Raw genomic sequence first — 20,128 nt, 5'->3', positions numbered from 1 at the left:
GTCTTCTATCTCCCTCTTTCCTGCCATAAGATGTGGACTCTATAGGTGTGATGTACTACGCATTGCATTATGGCTTCCACTACTAACACTGGTGTTTACCTAGATATGCAATTAGAATCGCAAAGGACAGCTCCCCTGGTAAGATCTGTCCTTTGCGGTAGAAGGACTTCCAGGGTTATGACCCGGGAGCCCTTCTGTGCATGCGCAGTGTACGCGCGCACCACAGGGGACATTGGGAGGGATCAGATTTGATCCCTTTCAGGAAGAATGTGTTAGGAAGCCCATAGGATTCTCTTGGCAACATCACATAAAGGTGGTGTTACCTACCAGCTCCAAGCTTCAGACTGCATTGCATTATGGAGCTTGGTGCATATGGGAAATGTGGCCAAATTCCGAAAATGGCCCCATATATCACACGCTGTGTTCCATATTATAACACACTGTCCTCCATGTAAGTATGTCATGCACATTGTACTCAATATTGTGAAACAAATGCCCTAGAGTATCACAAGGCTCTGTAGTGTATGTCACAGCCTCCTTTGGTGACATTGGGCGGGATGTACTAAAGTGAAAATGCGGCCAACATTCTGAAAACTGAAATTTTCTGAGTTTTGGCTGCATTCCCATATGTACCAGGCTCTGGAATGTGGTACTAATCTTGTCTCCGGTAGGTAACGCCATCTACACATGGTGTTGCCTAATAGAAGACTATGGGGGTCATTCCGAGTTGATCGCAGCCAGCAACTTTTAGCTGCTGCTGCAATTAACTAGTCCACGCCTATGGAGGAGTGTATTTTAGCTTAGCAGGGCTGCGATCGCTTGTGCAGCCTTGCTAAGCAAAACAAATTCAAGCAAAAGTAGACTAGGCCTGGACATACTTACCCTGTGCGACGATCTCAGCGATGCTGGGGCCGGCTTTGACGTCAGACATCCGCCCTCCGTTCTCCTGGACATGCCTGCGTTTTCCTTACCACTCCCCGAAAATGGCAACCAATTGTCCGGATCCACCCTGGAACGCCTTCTAATGTCAATCTTCTTTGCGGTCGGCTGTACAACCGCTTCCTTCATTAAATGCGACGTGACCCGGCCACTGCGCATGCGCATTCCGGACCCGTTCGCACCGCAGCGATAAACCGCTGCATGCAAACGGGTCAAAATGACCCCCAATGGGCTTCTCTCCACAATTCCCCTGAGAGAGATCCAATGGGATCCCTACCAACACCCCCGGAGGCTGCTGCGTCACTCTGCGCACGGATCCTTCTATTGCAAGGACCGCTCTTATAGGGAGAGCAGTCCATTGCAATTTTAATTGCATTTCTAGTTACGTATCAGCATTAGTTATGCCGGAATGGATTCCATAAGAGGAGGGATGTACCGGATCGCAGAAGCAATGCTTAGTACATCCGCCCATGGAGTTTTGTGATGTGATATATACACCCATGAATATATGTGACTGGTATCCATAGGACCTATAGATAACAATCACATATTTATATATATATATATATATATATATACACACATAAAAAAAAAAAAAGTGTAGGCCTGATTCGGATGTGGTTGGAGATGCAATCGCTCCTGGTTACATGGAGGCAGCAGCGACGCACAGAAATGTGAATGCAGCAGGAGGCGTCTGATATAAGCAGACGTCCCCTGCTTGCATCGGATCACATGCGACACCATCGGCCGGCTGCATGACCCACGGGGTCACGTAAGCCGGCTGCCACAGTTCCTACATAGAGGCCAGGAAATCTCCATGTTACAATGGAGATCCTGGCCTCCCCCCTCCCCCCACAATAGCAGCGTTTTGGGACACGGCACTCATCGGCACCCCTCCCCCCCGAAACGGCAGCAGACTGTCAATCACTGACAACAACACATGTGCAGTACAGGTCTGGCGCTGCGCAAGATACTGAACATCGGTTCTTTGCGCAATGTGCCTCCAACCACATCAGAATCCGGCCCTCTGTGCACACTGCATATGCTGATAGCAGCTCCAGTACTCTGCGTGATGATAAGAGTTGTACACTGGCAACAGTAATACTATAGTAATAATGGTGCAGTATACAGTATACACGAATATCGCTGGGCTATGGGGGTCATTCCGACCTGCTCGCACGCAGCGGTTCTTTGCTGCGGTGCAAATGAGTTGGAACTGCGCATGCGCGGTGCCCGCAATGCGCCCATGCGTCGTTGCCCGGAGACGCAACGACCAGAAGAGGCAAGAAAGTGATCGCTAGTGCGATCGCAAGAAGACTGACAGCGGGGAGGTGTTCTGGGGCGGATACCCAACGTTTTCCGGGCGTGGAGATCCGAACGCAGGCGTGTCCAGGCGTTTGGAGGGTGGATGTCTGACGTCAATTCCGGGACCTTCGTCGCTGGATCCGTCGCACTGGGTAATTAAGTCTGACCCTTGTCTTGTTTTGCAGGAAACTTTTTTAGCATAGCAGGGCTGCACAAGTGATCGCAGCCCTGCTATGCTAAAATACACTCCCCCATAGGCGGCGTCAAGTTGATTGCACGAGCAGCAAAAAGTTGCTACATGCGATCAACTCGGAATGAGGGTCTATGTACAAGTGCTGTGCTAATGCTGCCAACACGAGAACTGCAATGGAATCCAAGATATACATATATGTACACACTGTATGTATATGTATGCATATGAATAAGAATTAAGGTTCAAAAAGGGTTGAGAGTACCTAAAGGATAAAAAAGGGGCAGACTAGATGGGCCAAGTGGTTCTTATCTGCCGTCAAATTCTATGTTTCTATGTTTACATGAAGAAGATAATGTACCTGCAAATATTGGGCCTGATTCAGCGGTGGGGCGATGTTTTGCTACTGCGCATGTGCCTAAACCGTAACGCGCATGCACGGCAATGTATTGGCGATGGCGTATGCACAAAGGATTTATTTGCATAGTGAGTGACAGGTAGGCAGCGTTTGAAGGAGGTAACAGGGTGGTTAGAAAAATGCAGGCGTGTCGGGGCCATTTTCTGTGTGCCATAGTCAGCCTCTGTGAATTCGCTCGCAGCTTGAGAGCCCTCGACATCATAGGTGAGACACTCGGTCTGACACAGCAGAGCGTTGCTGAGAGGTTCCAGGCTGCGCCCTGTGTGCGTCTGATGCTCCTAAACTGCTTATGTACATAATTGTTATCGACTTGGAGGGGGTATTCAGGTTTGTTAGCCAACCAAAAAAATAAGAAATTCGGCAAAACCATGTTGCACTGCAGGTGGGGCACATGTAACATGTGCAGAGAGAGTTAGATTTAGGTGGGGTATAGTGTTTCTACATTGCAACTTATACCCTTTTCAGATAGAAATCCCAGCAATTACCCGGCATTTCAGTGCCAGGTCATTTTTCCGGTCTCTGCCTGACCCCCCCTTTCACACGGAGAAGCATATTACCGGGTCAAGAATTTGCGGATCAAAATGGATATTTCGTCTGTATGAAAAGGTCAACCGTGAAAAGGTCAGCCTGGGTTGACCCTTTCACACAGAAAAAGGACCCGTGTTTTCTGCAAATTGCCAGGTAGAACTTCTTCACCCGGGAATTTCATTTTCCGTGTGAAAGGGGTATAAGAATTCAGTTCGAACACACCCCACCCAAATCTAACTCTCTCTGCACATGTTACATCTGCCCCCCCTGCAGTGCGACATTGTTTTGCAAAGTTGCTTACTTTTTTGGCTTGCTACGAAACCTGAATAACTCCCCTGATATAGTATTTATTATTTATTTATTACCAGTTATTTATATAGCGCACACATATTCCGCAGCGCTTTTACAGAGAATATTTGCCCATTCACATCAGTTTCTGCCCTAGTGGAGCTTACAGTCTAAGGGGGTCATTCCGACCAGATCGCTCGCTGCAGTTTATCGCAGCGCAGCGATCGGGTCGGAACTGCGCATGCGCTGGCGCCGCAGTGCACTGGCGCAAGCCGGACGCCCAAAGGCCGTCGTTTCCTAGTAACCGCCTCTGCCTGACTGACAGGCAGAGGCGGTCGCTGGGCAAGGGCAAGAGGGGGCGGCACGGCGGTGTTTGGCCGCCATTTTGGGGGCGCGGTTCGACCAATGCAGGCGTGGCCGGACCGTGCGGGAGGCAGGCCGCAGCGGTTGCGTGACGTCACATGCAGCCGCTGTGACCAGGGGCAGCGATGAGGTTCTCTTGGCCAGCGGCACGGACTAGCCCTATGTCTGAGTGCCTGATCGTAGCTGTGCTAAATTTAGCACAGCTACGATCAACTCAGAATGACCCCCTATATTCCCTATCACATGTACACGCAACACACATTCACGCTAGGGTTAATTTTGTTGGGAGCCAATTAATCTACCAGTAAGTTTGTGGAATGAAACCGGAAACCAACGCAAGTACGGGGAGAATATACAAACTCCACACAGTTAGGGCCATGGTGGCAATCAAACCCATGACCTCAGTGCTGTGAGGCAGTAATGCTAACCACTACACCATCCGTACCACCCTACAGCAACTATATAGTAACTATTATACAGAGAACTAGTGTTCACTCTAGGATTTTTTTAGGGCAGGGTGCTGAGCATTGAAGAGGGCACATTTTTATTCTGAAGGGCACATTTTTGATGTGACGCTTTGTGCACAAAGCATAGCGCATATGTTTATAGTTTTTGTAGATACATTTTGCCCTTAGTAAATCATATACCCATGCATACATATAAGACACCTAACATCTGTACTGAGAAACATACTGTATATGTCCAGTCTTCTTGACAGATCGGCTGTAGCAAATACATAAGTAGATAATTATAAATGTCTTTTCCAGTGCTGAAGTAGTTACTTATAATCCGTATGTGTTATAAAACAGAAAAGTTAAACAATGGGTTAAAATATATAGGAAAAAAATAAGTCTGTTCTACTAGGGAAATACTGTAAGCAGTACATGCTCACTGCTTACCCTGTTCTTTCCCTCTTTATCAGAATGCTGTGTTATATGGGATCCGGTCTGAAGATCGACAGTATCTAGGTCGACAATGTTTAGGTCGACCACTATAGGTCGACAGTCACTAGGTCGACATGGATGGAAGGTCGACAGGGTTTCTAGGTCGACATGTGCTAGGTCGACAGGTCTAAAGGTCGACATGAGTTTTTCAAAAAAAATTTCTTTTTTTGAATTTTTTCATACTGAACGATCCACGTGGACTACGATTGGAACGGTAATCTGTGCCGAGCGAAGCGGCAGCGGAGCGAAGGCACCATGCTCGAAGCATGGCGAGCGAAGCGAGCCATGCGAGGGGACGAGGTGCACTAATTTGGGATCCCGGTCACTCTACGAAGAAAACGACACCCAAAAAAAAAAATCCTCATGTCGACCTTTAGACCTGTCGACCTAGCACATGTCGACCTAGAAACCCTGTCGACCTTCCATCCATGTCGACCTAGTGACTGTCGACCTATAGTGGTCGACCTAAACATTGTCGACCTAGATACTGTCGATTTGATGAACCACACCCGTGTTATATACAGTGCCTCCTCTGCCATCCAGTTGGCTAAGGATAGAAATTGTGTTCCAATTTCAGAGGTGGGCAAGGAATAAATGACAACATTGTAACATGCACTCTGACTGTTACATTCTGTATACAAGGGGGCGATTTATGGTCCTGCAGGGTGCACTGAAAAAGGGCAGGGTGCTTTTTCACATTTCAAAAATGGGCAGGGTGCAGCACCCTGCTAAAACAGCCTAGAAGGAACACTAGAGAACTCTATGGGGTTGTACATTATATAAAGTAGTTTAAAAGGCTGAAGTATGAATTTATTAGGAAAGGTGTGAAAAGCGTGTGGGAGATGAGCGAGACCACCTAGGAGTAGCCTATGGAAATATATGGAAATGACAAGTGTTTAATACATTATTTAATACGCCCTATTCTTTTACCATATCTTTTTAAGTTATGTCTTTTCAGAGTCATATAAATGGAATTAATAAGCAGCGTACGCTATAAAAGCACATCAGTAAAGCCATTTACATTGATAATGTCAAAAGTTTTCACAATTGTAGTTTCAAAGCAGAAGTCGTGTAATAGACATTTAAAGTGAACCTGAGACCTATGCAAAGTACAGGCAGCAATTTTCCTGTGTACGCCTCAAACAGGTCTTGACTGCAGCATCACATAGATGAATGTACAGTGGAACTCAGGGTTTATATCTTTTACATGAAAGCATGCAAAATACACGTAAACAGGTCAAGCACTAGTAGCCATTGAACTTACTGCAGTGCCTCAAAATACTGCAAACACTGACAGAACATACAAACTCCACACAGACAGCACTGCAGAAGCCAGCAACGTTAATCACTGGAATAAGATCGAATAAAATCTAACACTACAGGTTGATTACATTTTTGTGCACATTTCTGACCACTGTATGGAAATCGCGCTTGATTTTTTTGATCGCACCTCTACGGGGTGCAAGCTAAAACAAGCAATATTTCCTTTACCCGAATATCCCGTAATGCATTAAACCATATGGGTCTGACAGAACCTCACAGCTAATTAAATAATCCCCTATTTGTTAGTTACAGAAGCAGTTAGAATATAGATGAATAATAATAAAATATTGTGCCCCATGAAAAAAAAACAGTAAAAATTAAAGTGGAGACCAAAGCAATCAGCTGATTAATAAATATGTTACATTAAAAAAAATAAAAAAATCCAGTTATCCACTGTCTTTATTATAGATTATAGGATTATTCATTAAAGTGTCTGCATATGAAGCACCAATTAAACCATCTTTCTTAGAATTGATCAATTGATACATATATATAATGTATTTTTTTATTTTTTTTGTCTACATATATGGCTGATTTGTTTCTGGGAAGATCAATTATATATTCAGGGGCAAACGCAGGATTTAGCGAGGGGGGTTTCCATGGGTGTGTATGTACAGTATATGCGCAGGTATGTGTAATATATATATATATATATATATACACACACACACACACACACACAAACAAACATACATACATACATATATATATATGTACGAAGGCAGACGGCACTCATAGAGACTGGTAAACCATAGAAAATCAGCACAGGACGCTGAAGCTGTTTGTCAACGTTTCAGAGTTAGACTCCTTTAAAAGAGTCTAACTCTGAAACGTTGACATACAGCTACAGCGTCCTGTGCTGATTTTCTATGGTTTACCAGTATCCATGAGTGCCGTCCTGCTTCCATACATATTATCTGAATCTGACAGGCACCGGACCGGAGCATGTTGTGCAGTACTAGTAAGGAGTGCCATTCATCATTTGCAGATATATATATTTGCGTGGTCGTCTGGCACTCTGGATGAAAAAAAGCAAAGATGCTGGGGTGCCCTCCTGAAATTAATATCTATAACTGGTAATCCTCCTTGGGTCCTGTGATAGGACCTCTATTGAAGGAAAATAGGCGGCACTCCACGGACTTAAATATGGTCAAACTGTATTTAAAAAAAAAATTTCATGGTGCAAAAAATTGAGTACTGTTTGACTCTATGTAAAACCTTGGAGTGGTGCCTATTTTTCTTCAATAGAGGTATATCACAGGACCCAAGAAGGATTACCAGTTATATATATATATATATATATATATATATATATATATATATGTATATAAACCACACAATTATATATACATACAGAAACTCACACATGTAAACACACATACATAGGTACGTACGTACACAAGCACACACACAAACCCACATACATACATACATACATACATACATACATACATATCATACAAAAACACACATAAAAAAACTTACATACAGTATACAAGGCTGGGAGCAGAGGGGCGGCCGCGGCAGTGTGAGGACGGAGGGAGCTGCTGTGGCTGAGCGTGCGCAGTCAGCAGCTCCCCCGGCAGCCGGAACATTCTCTAAGCAGAGAGCTGCATAGCTCTCTGCTGTTGCTACAGCTCCCTGTCCGCGATCAGCTGTGTCTCCGTCTCAAAACATATTTTGTGGTCATCGGGGGGTTCCAGGTACTCGGAACCCCCCCCTGCGTGCGCCACTGATTATAGACTCAGTTTTCGCCATGGGTGGAGATGAGACTAGCATTAATGGCGGCTCTCTTTAGACTGCACTTAGGGCCTAATTTATATTTGTATGCACATGGCTTTAGCAAGTGCAATTTTCTAGGCTACGGAGCGGCTCATGTTAGCAAGTGAAGCTGCCACCCTGAAATGACAAGAGATGCAACGGGACTCATTGCAAACTAATTTACAACTGTGTACATATTTGCAGCCTATATGCAAGAACGAAGAACATTGACTGTAAAGGTCAGTGACGTGTGGTGGGGTGAGGCAGGGCCTTTCCTGCCATACTAACATTTGCACCAGAGTTATGATAGTATAAAGTATATGAAAAATACAAAGAATGTGTTAGAAACATCCTCTCTGTATTATTCTAATCATTTTTATAGTCAAAACTTTGGAGTAAAATGTCTATGGCAGTGCCTCACATGTGTATCTTTTCCGCACATCTCTGATTAAAACTTTACTGGAGTTTATACTGCTGCACCTGTGTATAATGCTCACATGTATATACTTCTGCACCTGTGTATAATGCCCACATGTATATACTGCTGCACCTGTGTATAATGCCCACATGTATATATTGCTGCACATGTGTATAATGCCCACATGTATATACTGCTGCACCTATGTATACTGCCCACATGTATATACTGCTGCACCTGTGTATAATGCTCACGTGTATATACTGCTGCACCTGTGTATAATGCTCACATGTATATAATGCTGCACCTGTGTATAATGCCCACATGTATATATTGCTGCACCTGTGTACAATGCCCACATGTATATACTGCTGCACCTGTGTATAATGCCCACATTTATATACTGCTGCACCTGTGTATAAAGCCCACATGTATATACTGCTGCACCTGTGTATAATGCCCACGTGTATATACTGCTGCACCTGTGTATAATGCCCACATTTATATACTGCTGCACCTGTGTATAAAGCCCACATGTATATACTGCTGCACCTGTGTATAATGCTCACATGTATATACTGTTGCACATGTGTATAATACCCACATTTATATACTGCTGCACCTGTGTATAATGCTCACATGTATATACTGCTGCACCTGTGTATAATGTCCACATGTATATACTGTTGCACATGTGTATAATACCCACATTTATATACTGCTGCACCTGTGTATAATGCTCACATGTATATACTGCTGCACCTGTGTATAATGTCCACATGTATATACTGCTGCACCTGTGTATAATGCCCACATTTATATACTGCTGCACCTGTGTAAAAAGCCCACATGTACCCTTTGGCTCATATATTGTGTGTAAATCTGGCTTTGGTACTAGCCAGTGCCTCTTAAGCCATTTACCTCACCGCACATCCCTAGTAAGGGTAGCTCCACGGCTATGCAAGCTAGTTGCGGCAGAAGCGACAGTGGCGCCATGTTTCTCTGCGTACATGATCACAGCTGAATGCAGACACATGCCCCAAAAACGTCCATGACACGTCTGCATTTTTGGACCAGCTTTTACGTCTGGTTGTTGGGGTGGGAGATACCGGAGTGAAACTTGTTTTACATGAAAATTGAAGATAAGTAAAAAATAAGAATTTACTTACCGATAATTCTATTTCTCGGAGTCCGTAGTGGATGCTGGGGTTCCTGAAAGGACCATGGGGAATAGCGGCTCCGCAGGAGACAGGGCACAAAAGTAAAGCTTTCCGATCAGGTGGTGTGCACTGGCTCCTCCCCCTATGACCCTCCTCCAAGCCAGTTAGGTACTGTGCCCGGACGAGCGTACACAATAAGGGAGGAATTTTGAATCCCGGGTAAGACTCATACCAGCCACACCAATCACACCGTACAACTTGTGATCTAAACCCAGTTAACAGTATGATAACAGCGGAGCCTCTGAAAAGATGGCTCACAACAATAATAACCCGATTTTTGTAACTATGTACAAGTATTGCAGATAATCCGCACTTGGGATGGGCGCCCAGCATCCACTACGGACTCCGAGAAATAGAATTATCGGTAAGTAAATTCTTATTTTCTCTATCGTCCTAGTGGATGCTGGGGTTCCTGAAAGGACCATGGGGATTATACCAAAGCTCCCAAACGGGCGGGAGAGTGCGGATGACTCTGCAGCACCGAATGAGAGAACTCCAGGTCCTCCTTAGCCAGGGTATCAAATTTGTAGAATTTAGCAAACGTGTTTGCCCCTGACCAAGTAGCTGCTCGGCAAAGTTGTAAAGCCGAGACCCCTCGGGCAGCCGCCCAAGATGAGCCCACCTTCCTTGTGGAATGGGCATTTACATATTTTGGCTGTGGCAGGCCTGCCACAGAATGTGCAAGCTGAATTGTATTACACATCCAACTAGCAATAGTCTGCTTAGAAGCAAGAGCACCCAGTTTGTTGGGTGCCTACAGGATAACAGCAAGTCAGTTTTCCTGACTCCAGCCGTCCTGGAACATATTTTCAGGGCCCTGACAACATCTAGCAACTTGGAGTCCTCCAAGTCCCTAGTAGGTGCAAGGCACCACAATAAGCTGGTTCAGGTGAAACACTGACACCACCTTAGGGAGAGAACTTGGGACGAGTCCCAGCTCTGCCCTGTCCGAATGGACAAACAGATATGGGCTTTTTTGAGAAAAAACCACCAATTTGACACTCGCCTGGTCCAGGCCAGGGCCAAGAGCATGGTCACTTTTCATGTGAGATGCTTCAAATCCACAGATTTGACTGGTTTTAAACCAATGTGATTTGAGGAATCCCAGAACTACGTTGAGATCCCACAGTGCCACTGGAGGCACAAAAGGGGGTTGTATATGCAATACTCCCTTGACAAACTTCTGGACTTCAGGAACTGAAGCCAATTCTTTCTGGAAGAAAATCGACAGGGCCGAAATTTGAACCTTAATGGACCCCAATTTGAGGCCCATAGACACTCCTGTTTGCAGGAAATGCAGGAAACGACCGAGTTGAAATTTCTTTGTGGGGCCTTCCTGGCCTCACACCACGCAACATATTTTCGCCACATGTGGTGATAATGTTGTGCGGTCACCTCCTTTCTGGCTTTGACCAGGGTAGGAATGACCTCTTCCGGAATGCCTTTTTCCCTTAGGATCCGGCTTTCCACCGCCATGCCGACAAACGCAGCTGCGGTAAGTCTTGGAACAGACATGGTACTTGCTGAAGCAAGTCCCTTCTTAGCGGCAGAGGCCATAAGACCTCTGTAAGCATCTCTTGAAGTTCCGGTTACCAAGTCCTTCTTGGCCAATCCGGAGCCATGAGTATAGTTCTTACTCCTCTACGTCTTATAATTCTCAGCACCTTAGGTATGAGAAGCAGAGGAGGGAACACATACACCGACTGGTACACCCACGGTGTTACCAGAACGTCCACAGCTATTGCCTGAGGGTCTCTTGACCTGGCGCAATACCTGTCCCGTTTTTTGTTCAGACGGGACGCCATCATGTCCACCTTTGGTATTTCCCAACGGTTTACAATCATGTGGAAAAAAACTTCCCGATGAAGTTTCCACTCTCCCGGGTGGAGGTCGTGCCTGCTGAGGAAGTCTGCTTCCCAGTTTCCATTCCCGGGATGAAACACTGCTGACAGTGCTATCACATGATTTTCCGCCCAGCGAAAAGTCCTTGCAGTTTTTGCCATTGCCCTCCTGCTTCTTGTGTCGCCCTGTCTGTTTACGTGGGCGACTGCCGTGATGTTTTTCCCACTGGATCAATACCGGCTGACCTTGAAGCAGAGGTCTTGCTAAGCTTAGAGCATTATAAATTTACCCTTAGCTCCAGTATATTTATGTGGAGAAAAGTCTCCAGACTTGATCACACTCCCTGGAAATTTTTTCCTTGTGTGACTGCTCCCCAGCCTCTCGGGCTGGGCTCCGTGGTCACCAGCATCCAATCCTGAATGCCGAATCTGCGGCCCTCTAGAAGATGAGCACTCTATAACCACCACAGGAGAGACACCCTTGTCCTTGGATATAGGGTTATCCGCTGATGCATCTGAAGATGCGATCCGGACCATTTGTCCAGCAGATCCCACTGAAAAGTTCTTGCGTGAAATCTGCCGAATGGAATTGCTTCGTAGGAAAGCCACCATTTTTACCAGGACCCTTGTGCAATGATGCACTGTTTTTAGGAGGTTCCTGACTAGCTCGGATAACTCCCTGGCTTTCTCTTCCGGGAGAAACACCTTTTTCTGGACTGTGTCCAGAATCATCCCTAGGCACAGCAGACGTGTCGTCGGGATCAGCTGCGATTTTGGAATATTTAGAATCCACCCGTGCTGTTGTAGCAGTATCCTAGATAGTGCTACTCCGACCTCCAACTGTTCCCTGGACTATGCCCTTATCAGGAGATCGTCCAAGTAAGGGATAATTAAGACGCCTTTTCTTCGAAGAAGAATCATCATTTCGGCCATTACCTTGGTAAAGACCCGGGGTGCCGTGGACAATCCAAACGGCAGCGTCTGAAACTGATAGTGACAGTTCTGCACCACGAACCTGAGGTACCCTTAGTGAGAAGGGCAAATTTTGGGACATAGAGGTAAGCATCCCTGATGTCCCGGGACACTATATAGTCCCCTTCTTCCTGGTTCGTTATCACTGCTCTGAGTGACTCCATCTTGATTTGAACCTTTGTAAGTGTTCAAAAATTTTTTTAGAATAAGTCTCACCTAGCCTTCTGGCTTCAGTACCACAATATAGTGTGGAATAATACCCCTTTTCTTGTAGTAGGAGGGGTAATTTAATTATCACCTGCTGGGAATACAGCTTGTGAATTTTTTCCCATACTGCCTCCTTGTCGGAGGGAGACCTTGGTAAAGCAGACTTCAGGAGCCTGCGAAGGGGAAACGTCTCGACATTCCAATCTGTACCCCTGGGATACTACTTGTAGGATCCAGGGGTCCTGTACGGTCTCAGCGCCATGCTGAGAACTTGTCAGAAGCGGTGGAACGCTTCTGTTCCTGGGAATGGGCTGCCTGCTGCAGTCTTCTTCCCTTTCCTCTATCCCTGGGCAGATATGATCTTATAGGGACGAAAGGACTGAGGCTGAAAAGACGGTGTCTTTTTCTGCAGAGATGTGACTTAGGGTAAAAACGGTGGATTTTCCAGCAGTTGCCGTGGCCACCAGGTCCGATGGACCGACCCCAAATAACTCCTCTTCCTTTATACGGCAATACACCTTTGTGCCGTTTGGAATCTGCATCACCTGACCACTGTCGTGTCCATAACATCTTCTGGCAGTTATGGACATCGCATTTACTCTTGATGCCAGAGTGCAAATATCCCTCTGTGCATCTCGCATATATAGAAATGCATCCTTTAAATGCTCTATAGTCAATAAAATACTGTCCCTGTCAAGGGTATCAATATTTTTAGTCAGGGAATCCGACCAAGCCACCCCAGCTCTGCACATCCAGGCTGAGGCGATCGCTAGTCGCAGTATAACACCAGTATGTGTGTATATACTTTTTATGATATTTTCCAGCCTCCCGTCAGCTGGTCCTTGAGGACGGCCCTATCTATAGACGGTACCGCCACTTGTTTTGATAAGCGTGTGAGCGACTTATCCACCCTAAGGGGTGTTTCCCAACGCGCCCTAACTTCTGGCGGGAAAGGGTATACCGCCCATAATTTTCTATCGGGGGGAACCCACGCATCATCACACACTTTATTTAATTTATCTGATTCAGGAAAAACTATGGTAGTTTTTTCACATCCCACATAATACCCTCTTTTGTGGTACTTGTAGTATCAGAAATATGTAACACCTCCTTCATTGCCTTTAACGTGTGGCCCTAATAAGGAATACGTTTGTTTATTCACCGTCGACACTGGATTCAGTGTCCCTGTCTGTGTCTGTGTCGACCGACTAAAGTAAACGGGCGTTTTAAAACCCCTGACGGTGTTTTTGAGACGTCTGGACCGTGTTTGTCGGCCGTCTCATGTCGTCAACCGACCTTGCAGCGTGTTGACATTATCACGTAATTCCCTAAATAAGCCATCCATTCCGGTGTCGACTCCCTAGAGAGTGACATCACCATTACAGGCAATTGCTCCGCCTCCTCACCAACATCGTCCTCCTACATGTCGACACACACGTACCGACACACAGCACACACACAGGGAATGCTCTGATAGAGGACAGGACCCACTAGCCCTTTGGAGAGACAGAGGGAGAGTTTGCCAGCACACACCAAAAACGCTATAATTATATAGGGACAACCTTATATAAGTGTTTTCCCTTATAGCATCTTTTTTATATATTTCTAACGCCAAATTAGTGCCCCCCCTCTCTGTTTTAACCCTGTTTCTGTAGTGCAGTGCAGGGGAGAGCCTGGGAGCCTTCCCTCCAGCCTTTCTGTGAGGGAAAATGGCGCTGTGTGCTGAGGAGATAGGCCCCGCCCCTTTTTCGGCGGCCTCGTCTCCCGCTCTTAACGGATTCTGGCAGGGGTTAAATATCTCCATATAGCCTCCGGAGGCTATATGTGAGGTATTTTTAGCCAAAATAGGTATTCATTTGCCTCCCAGGGCGCCCCCCTCCCAGCGCCCTGCACCCTCAGTGACTGCCGTGTGAAGTGTGCTGAGAGGAAAATGGCGCACAGCTGCAGTGCTGTGCGCTACCTTTAGAAGACTGAGGAGTCTTCTGCCGCCGATTCTGGACCTCTTCTTACTTCAGCATCTGCAAGGGGGCCGGCGGCAAGGCTCCGGTGACCATCCAGGCTGTACCTGTGATCGTCCCTCTGGAGCTGATGTCCAGTAGCCAAGAAGCCAATCCATCCTGCACGCAGGTGAGTTCACTTCTTCTCCCCTAAGTCCCTCGTTGCAGTGATCCTGTTGCCAGCAGGACTCACTGTAAAATAAAAAACCTAAGCTAAACTTTTCTAAGCAGCTCTTTAGGAGAGCCACCTAGATTGCACCCTTCTCGGCCGGGCACAAAAATCTAACTGGCTTGGAGGAGGGTCATAGGGGGAGGAGCCAGTGCACACCACCTGATCGGAAAGCTTTACTTTTGTGCCCTGTCTCCTGCGGAGCCGCTATTCCCCATGGTCCTTTCAGGAACCCCAGCATCCACTAGGACGATAGAGAAAAAACCTTACTAGTCAGAACTTGGATTCGGTACTGGAGCAACAGCTAACTCTCCTGCCTATGATCTCTTGAAGTGACAATTACATTGAAAAAGACATTGCTAAGTTTCACATATAGTTATAATATAATATATTCTATTTATCTATTTTAGATTTGACGCATTAATTGTGCCAAGCCTTTTATATTCACCTATTGTTTTGATTTATCGCCAGAAAGACTATAATCAATGTTTCCATGGAAATATCAATAACGCGTATATCAGCTATGTCCAGTTCTATAAACAGCGTTTGTAGATCTCTCCATCAGACAATTAGGCGCGAGATTCTGAGATCCCTATCGCCAGCATTACCGGGAAACGCTGCATATTATCTGCCACGAAAAGACTCTGCAGGCCTGGTTATTCTCTCTCTGGTCTTCTGAGTTTATTTGTGTGCACGGGGATCTACATGTTTTAATCATGAGGATGTATTTGTTATGCTTTGGTGTGGACGGGCTGGGTAATAACCACTTTTGTCTAAGATAAAATTGCTTACAGTTCAATTTGCATTTGGGATCAAGGGTTCCCAAACGAGAAGACACGTTGATGAATTAATTGCTGTAAACCAGCCGCAATCAGTTAAAACGAGACGATAACGAGGGCTTTAGGCTGAACAAACGAAGTACCCGCAGCCAAGTTCCCCAGTGAATCAGCCTCTTTTATCCAACAGGCATTGCGGAGCATTTGTGCCTTGCGAAAATGGGGACAACGAGTCCTGGTAATGCAATCCCCATCTTTGTGGAAGACTTTCAAGGCAGTCTCTCATCTCACTGCAGCTGTTCTCAATTGAACAAAAAAAGCTGAACGATACCATCTGAGAGGAGAAAAACCAGGTCTCCAAATGGGATGAGAAAAAAAAAATCTGCATGGTTTATAAGACATCAGAGAAAGAGAATCTGCGAAACATGCGGCAGAGATGTTATCCGTATACAGGCAAGGTAAAACTGGCATTACAGAGAGCTCTGACCTAGAAGCTATACCTGCTGGGTTCTACGCTGTATGAACGCATAAAATATGTTATATCCCAAATGGACAAAAGATTAGTGGAGCCTATAGTTATTTTTCCTAGTCCTAAAAAAGATACACAATGACAAGTAAACACACATATACAGTATAAATGATTATTAAAGCCTGTATACTACAAAGCACTAGAACTGACAATACTAAACACGGAGGACATAACAACTTCATTTGGTTGCCAGAAAATGAGGACGCAACCAAGAAAGTGCATTCATTAACATATCAAAAAGTAGAATAGGGGGGTAGACGAGGACAAGTGATGGGAAGACAATTCTTTCTGACACATGCGCGGACGTATTTGATAAGGAAGCATAAGGTACATCTTCATAAATGACCTATTACCGAGACCAAGTGGAAGAGCACACCTACTGTATACTAAATTACTCGACTTAACTCATACAATAGAAATACACTGTTGACTGTATAACTCTGCAAAACATTAACCTGGAAGACAGAGACTCTTTATTACCTAGTGCAGTATTTACATATAAATTGTTTTTGAACCAGAGAACACTCTAGTCTATGACGGCCCGTCACTGTTTAGTCTTCATTGTCTCTAATGAAAAGAACAGGTGCACACCTACTAGAATAATCATCCGATGTTTAACAAGACGAGTCCATTTTTATAACCCCAGAAAACACACAAAGGAATATGCTTTCGTGTTTGCCAGTCAAACATCCCCATTATCCATAAAGGAAGCAGACGTCACACACCGGACAATGGTAAACACACAAACACACCACCACACCGCCCAGCACAAAGACACAGGTTGACAATACCTTGACTGGTGACTATTCTGGGTCTTAGGAGGGTTCTCTCGTCTCCGTGGTCCGAAGGTCTTCTTGAGGAGTCATCCCACCAGGTGTAAGGGGTTTTTCTTTTCTTATTTCTTCTCTAATAAATGAGTTTGCAGTTACTTTACAACATGCTGAATGACCGAAACAATGTGACCTCAAACACTGATCTAGAGACTGTGCACGGATAGAGCCGGTCATGTAGAGTTTGGGAATTATATCTACCCCCTCCGAGCACTATACCTGTAGGCTGCTTATCCACATCAAACCGAAGTGTAGGATGAATAGAACCCCCCCCCCCACCCCCTCCTCTATCTCTCTCTCTCACCTATTCTGCCATCACCAGAGAGTAAAATAGAAGGCGTTTCATCTTTCACATGAAAACTTAATAATGCTCTAACAAGAGGGAGATCACCTTTCCTACTGCTATTCAAACACAAGAGGGGCGAGGAGAGAATAAAGAACAACCGAGAGAGAGAAAAGAAAGAGTAAAAGAGTTAACTATGTAGCAAGACAGAAGCAAAGGGCACTTTGCGCACTTCTGTCCTTTGATGTCGGAGTTTGTGAGACCCATGTTTGCAAAAAATCAGAGAAAAGCCGACAAAAAGAAGAAAATGATTGTAAGACAGATTGGGTAACATGGCACATCATCACACGTCTCTCAGTAATACAATCTATAGATAAAGACGCTCTAGAGTTACATGTACATATAGACTTTAGGCCTTTTCTAACCTGACGAGCCCCGCTTGTTTGCTTTATATAATCTTATGGCTTAGTTTACACGTTTGAAGTCTTGCTTGTCCCATCCACCAAATCAAGGAGTGGAGACAGATAAACCAGTAGCAGATACAGTAGTAGCTGGAAGTTTGTCTTTTACCCTGGCAAAATTAAAGGGGTGTAGTATGGTTTGCCGCCGGCAACCTGAAGACCACCCAATTTAAAGGGGTTGGCCACAAATCCCAGGAACGCTTGTTAGGAGTGACTTGCAGATTAAAGATCAAGGGGGAGATTTATCAAAGCTTGGAGAAAGATAAAGTAAAGAGAGGTAAAGTACCAACCAATCAGCCACTTATCATGGCTGTAGACAGCGTGGCCGGCTGGGTCCAGGAAAATGGGAGGATTGGGGGGGGGGGGATCCTATTGGAAGGGGGCGTGACCATGGCTCCTTCCAGAAACATATAATTGAAACTAGTATACTCTAAGGGGGATCCACTGCTGCTGATCGGCGGCAGCAGCCTCCTTGAAGTCACTGCAGCCCAGGGTGGGAGCAGACAGGTAAGTGGGGTTGAGTGGATGATCGGCGGACCCAGGCCCCCACCAGCCCCTACATCAGGCCGGGTAATGTGTACCCGTTCCCCAACCCAGCTCTTGGCGCCACTGCTCCTAACTGTCATATTTCAAACACAGCCTGTAACATGACAGGAGCTGATTGGTTCGTACTTTCGGGGTTATTCAATTTGGCCCGAAGCTGGCGGGTGATAAGTATCGCCGCCGGGAGCTATTTAATTGGCCCTGATAAGCCGGCGGGTGCCGCGGCTTATCGGGGGTTTTGCTTCACCTGCCTCCGAAGGCGAAGCAAAATGCCCGATAACAGCCCCTATTTCACCCGAAAACACACAGGTTTCATTGAACCTGTGTGTTTACAGATGAAAAGCAGGTTTCACCGACCGAGCTAATTAAATAGCCCGACCGCAGCACCAGAAGAAACATCGGGGGGGGGGGGGGGGGGGGTTTAGTCCTGATGTCTCTTCGGGCCAAATTGAATATTTGTCTTTTTCCGCTGTATCTTTCTGCAAGCTTTGATAACTCTGCCCCCAAATCGAAGTCAGATTAATTCCCAGTAACGCAATCAGACAGACAATCAGATACTCGGAGTTGTAGTATTTAGTCTATAGGGAATTTAAATAAGAGCGGGAAGTCTAAAGAAAAAAAATCCGGCCGCAGGTTTCTCCTATTCAATTAGAGGACAGAAAATGAGACGCAGTGATTTCTGTAGTAATCACTGCATCTTTTTTTCGCACCCCCACAGCAAATCTGCTTTTTCCTAAAATTGTTATTGCTCTTGCACCCCTCCCTCCCTACTCACCCTGAGGACTAATTAAGAAATTAGAAGTTTCCAATCAGCTTAATTAGTCTGTGATTACTCACCTTCCAAAATGGTGTCTTCTCCTCCAGCGTCGGGATCCAGACTCCTGCAGCAGCAGTGAGTGTAATGTATGTGTGAGTAAGTATGTGTGTGTGACCCCCCTACCACCGGAAGCAGTAGGTGGCAGCCACCTCCACCGAGAGCATGGAGACCACCGGACAGGTGAGTATATTTTCTTCTTTTCACAATGAATACTCTGCATGCCTTTTTTTTTTTTTAAATGAAATCTGCGGGTATCAGGAGTGCGCATACCCGTGGCAATTTAAAATTGGGCACGAGGTCCGGAGGTTTTTGTTTATTTTCGGGATAAACCTCACGCCTAATTGAATGTGCCCATAAGAGCTTCTGAGAAAAAATTCACAGGGCACTAAAAATAACCTGGGGGAGATGTATCAAACCTTGGAGAGAGATACAGTGGAGAGAGATAAAGTGCCAACCCATCTGCCTCTATCATTTTTCAAACACAGCCTGTAACATGGCAGTTAGGAGCTGATTGCCTGGTACTTCATCTCTCTCCACTTTATCTCTCTTCAGTGCTTGATACATCTCACCCTGGTCGTTTTTTTTACAAAACCAGTATTGCACTGTGCTTTATTAAGTGTAAAAAGATATACATTTGTTCTAAAGACTTTGGTGCTGAGTGAAGGAAGCTGCAGTAAGTAAATATTGAGCAGGGTGCTGGTGCAGATGGGTAATGGCAAGTATGCAGGGGTCAAGGAGGTAGTGCAGAGAGATAGTGGCAAATATGCAGGAGTCAGGGAGGTAGTGCAGAGTGGTAGTGGCGAGTACGGTGGAGTCAAGGAGGTAGTGCAGAGGGATAGTGGAGAGTATGCAGGAGTCAGGGAGGTAGTGCAGAGGAATAGTGGAAAGTATGCAGAGGTCAGGAAGGTAGTGCAGAGAGGTAGTGGCGAGTATGCAGGAGTCAGGGAGGTAGTGCAGAGAGGTAGTGGCGAGTATTCAGGAGTCAGGGAGGTAGTGCAGAGGGGTA

The 20,128-nt window shown here is 45.7% G+C and overlaps 1 protein-coding gene and 1 long non-coding RNA gene across 3 annotated transcripts in view; one reads left to right on the top strand and one right to left on the bottom strand.

The window, feature by feature from the left end:
- LOC134965999 (uncharacterized) overlaps positions 1-16,191 on the top strand; it is a 31,586-nt gene extending 15,395 nt beyond the window's left edge. The window contains exon 3 of the long non-coding RNA XR_010188564.1: positions 15,850-16,191. This is a non-coding gene — a long non-coding RNA (uncharacterized LOC134965999). The remainder of the gene's footprint in view (positions 1-15,849) is intronic.
- Positions 1-20,128, bottom strand: part of NTF4 (neurotrophin 4) — a 264,224-nt gene that overhangs the window by 229,092 nt on the left and 15,004 nt on the right. The window contains exon 1 of one of the 2 annotated variants that reach the window (XM_063942448.1): positions 16,980-17,156. The exons of the other annotated variant lie outside the window; for it this stretch is intronic. The gene's annotated coding sequence lies outside the window, so the exon portion shown is untranslated. Of the gene's footprint in view, positions 1-16,979; positions 17,157-20,128 lie in introns of those variants that run through there. 2 annotated transcript variants of the gene reach the window in all.

Source organism: Pseudophryne corroboree, chromosome 10 (genome assembly GCF_028390025.1).
Source record: "Pseudophryne corroboree isolate aPseCor3 chromosome 10, aPseCor3.hap2, whole genome shotgun sequence".
In the NCBI taxonomy this organism is placed as follows: Eukaryota; Metazoa; Chordata; class Amphibia; order Anura; family Myobatrachidae; genus Pseudophryne; species Pseudophryne corroboree.
This window is presented reverse-complemented; position numbering and strand designations above follow the sequence as displayed.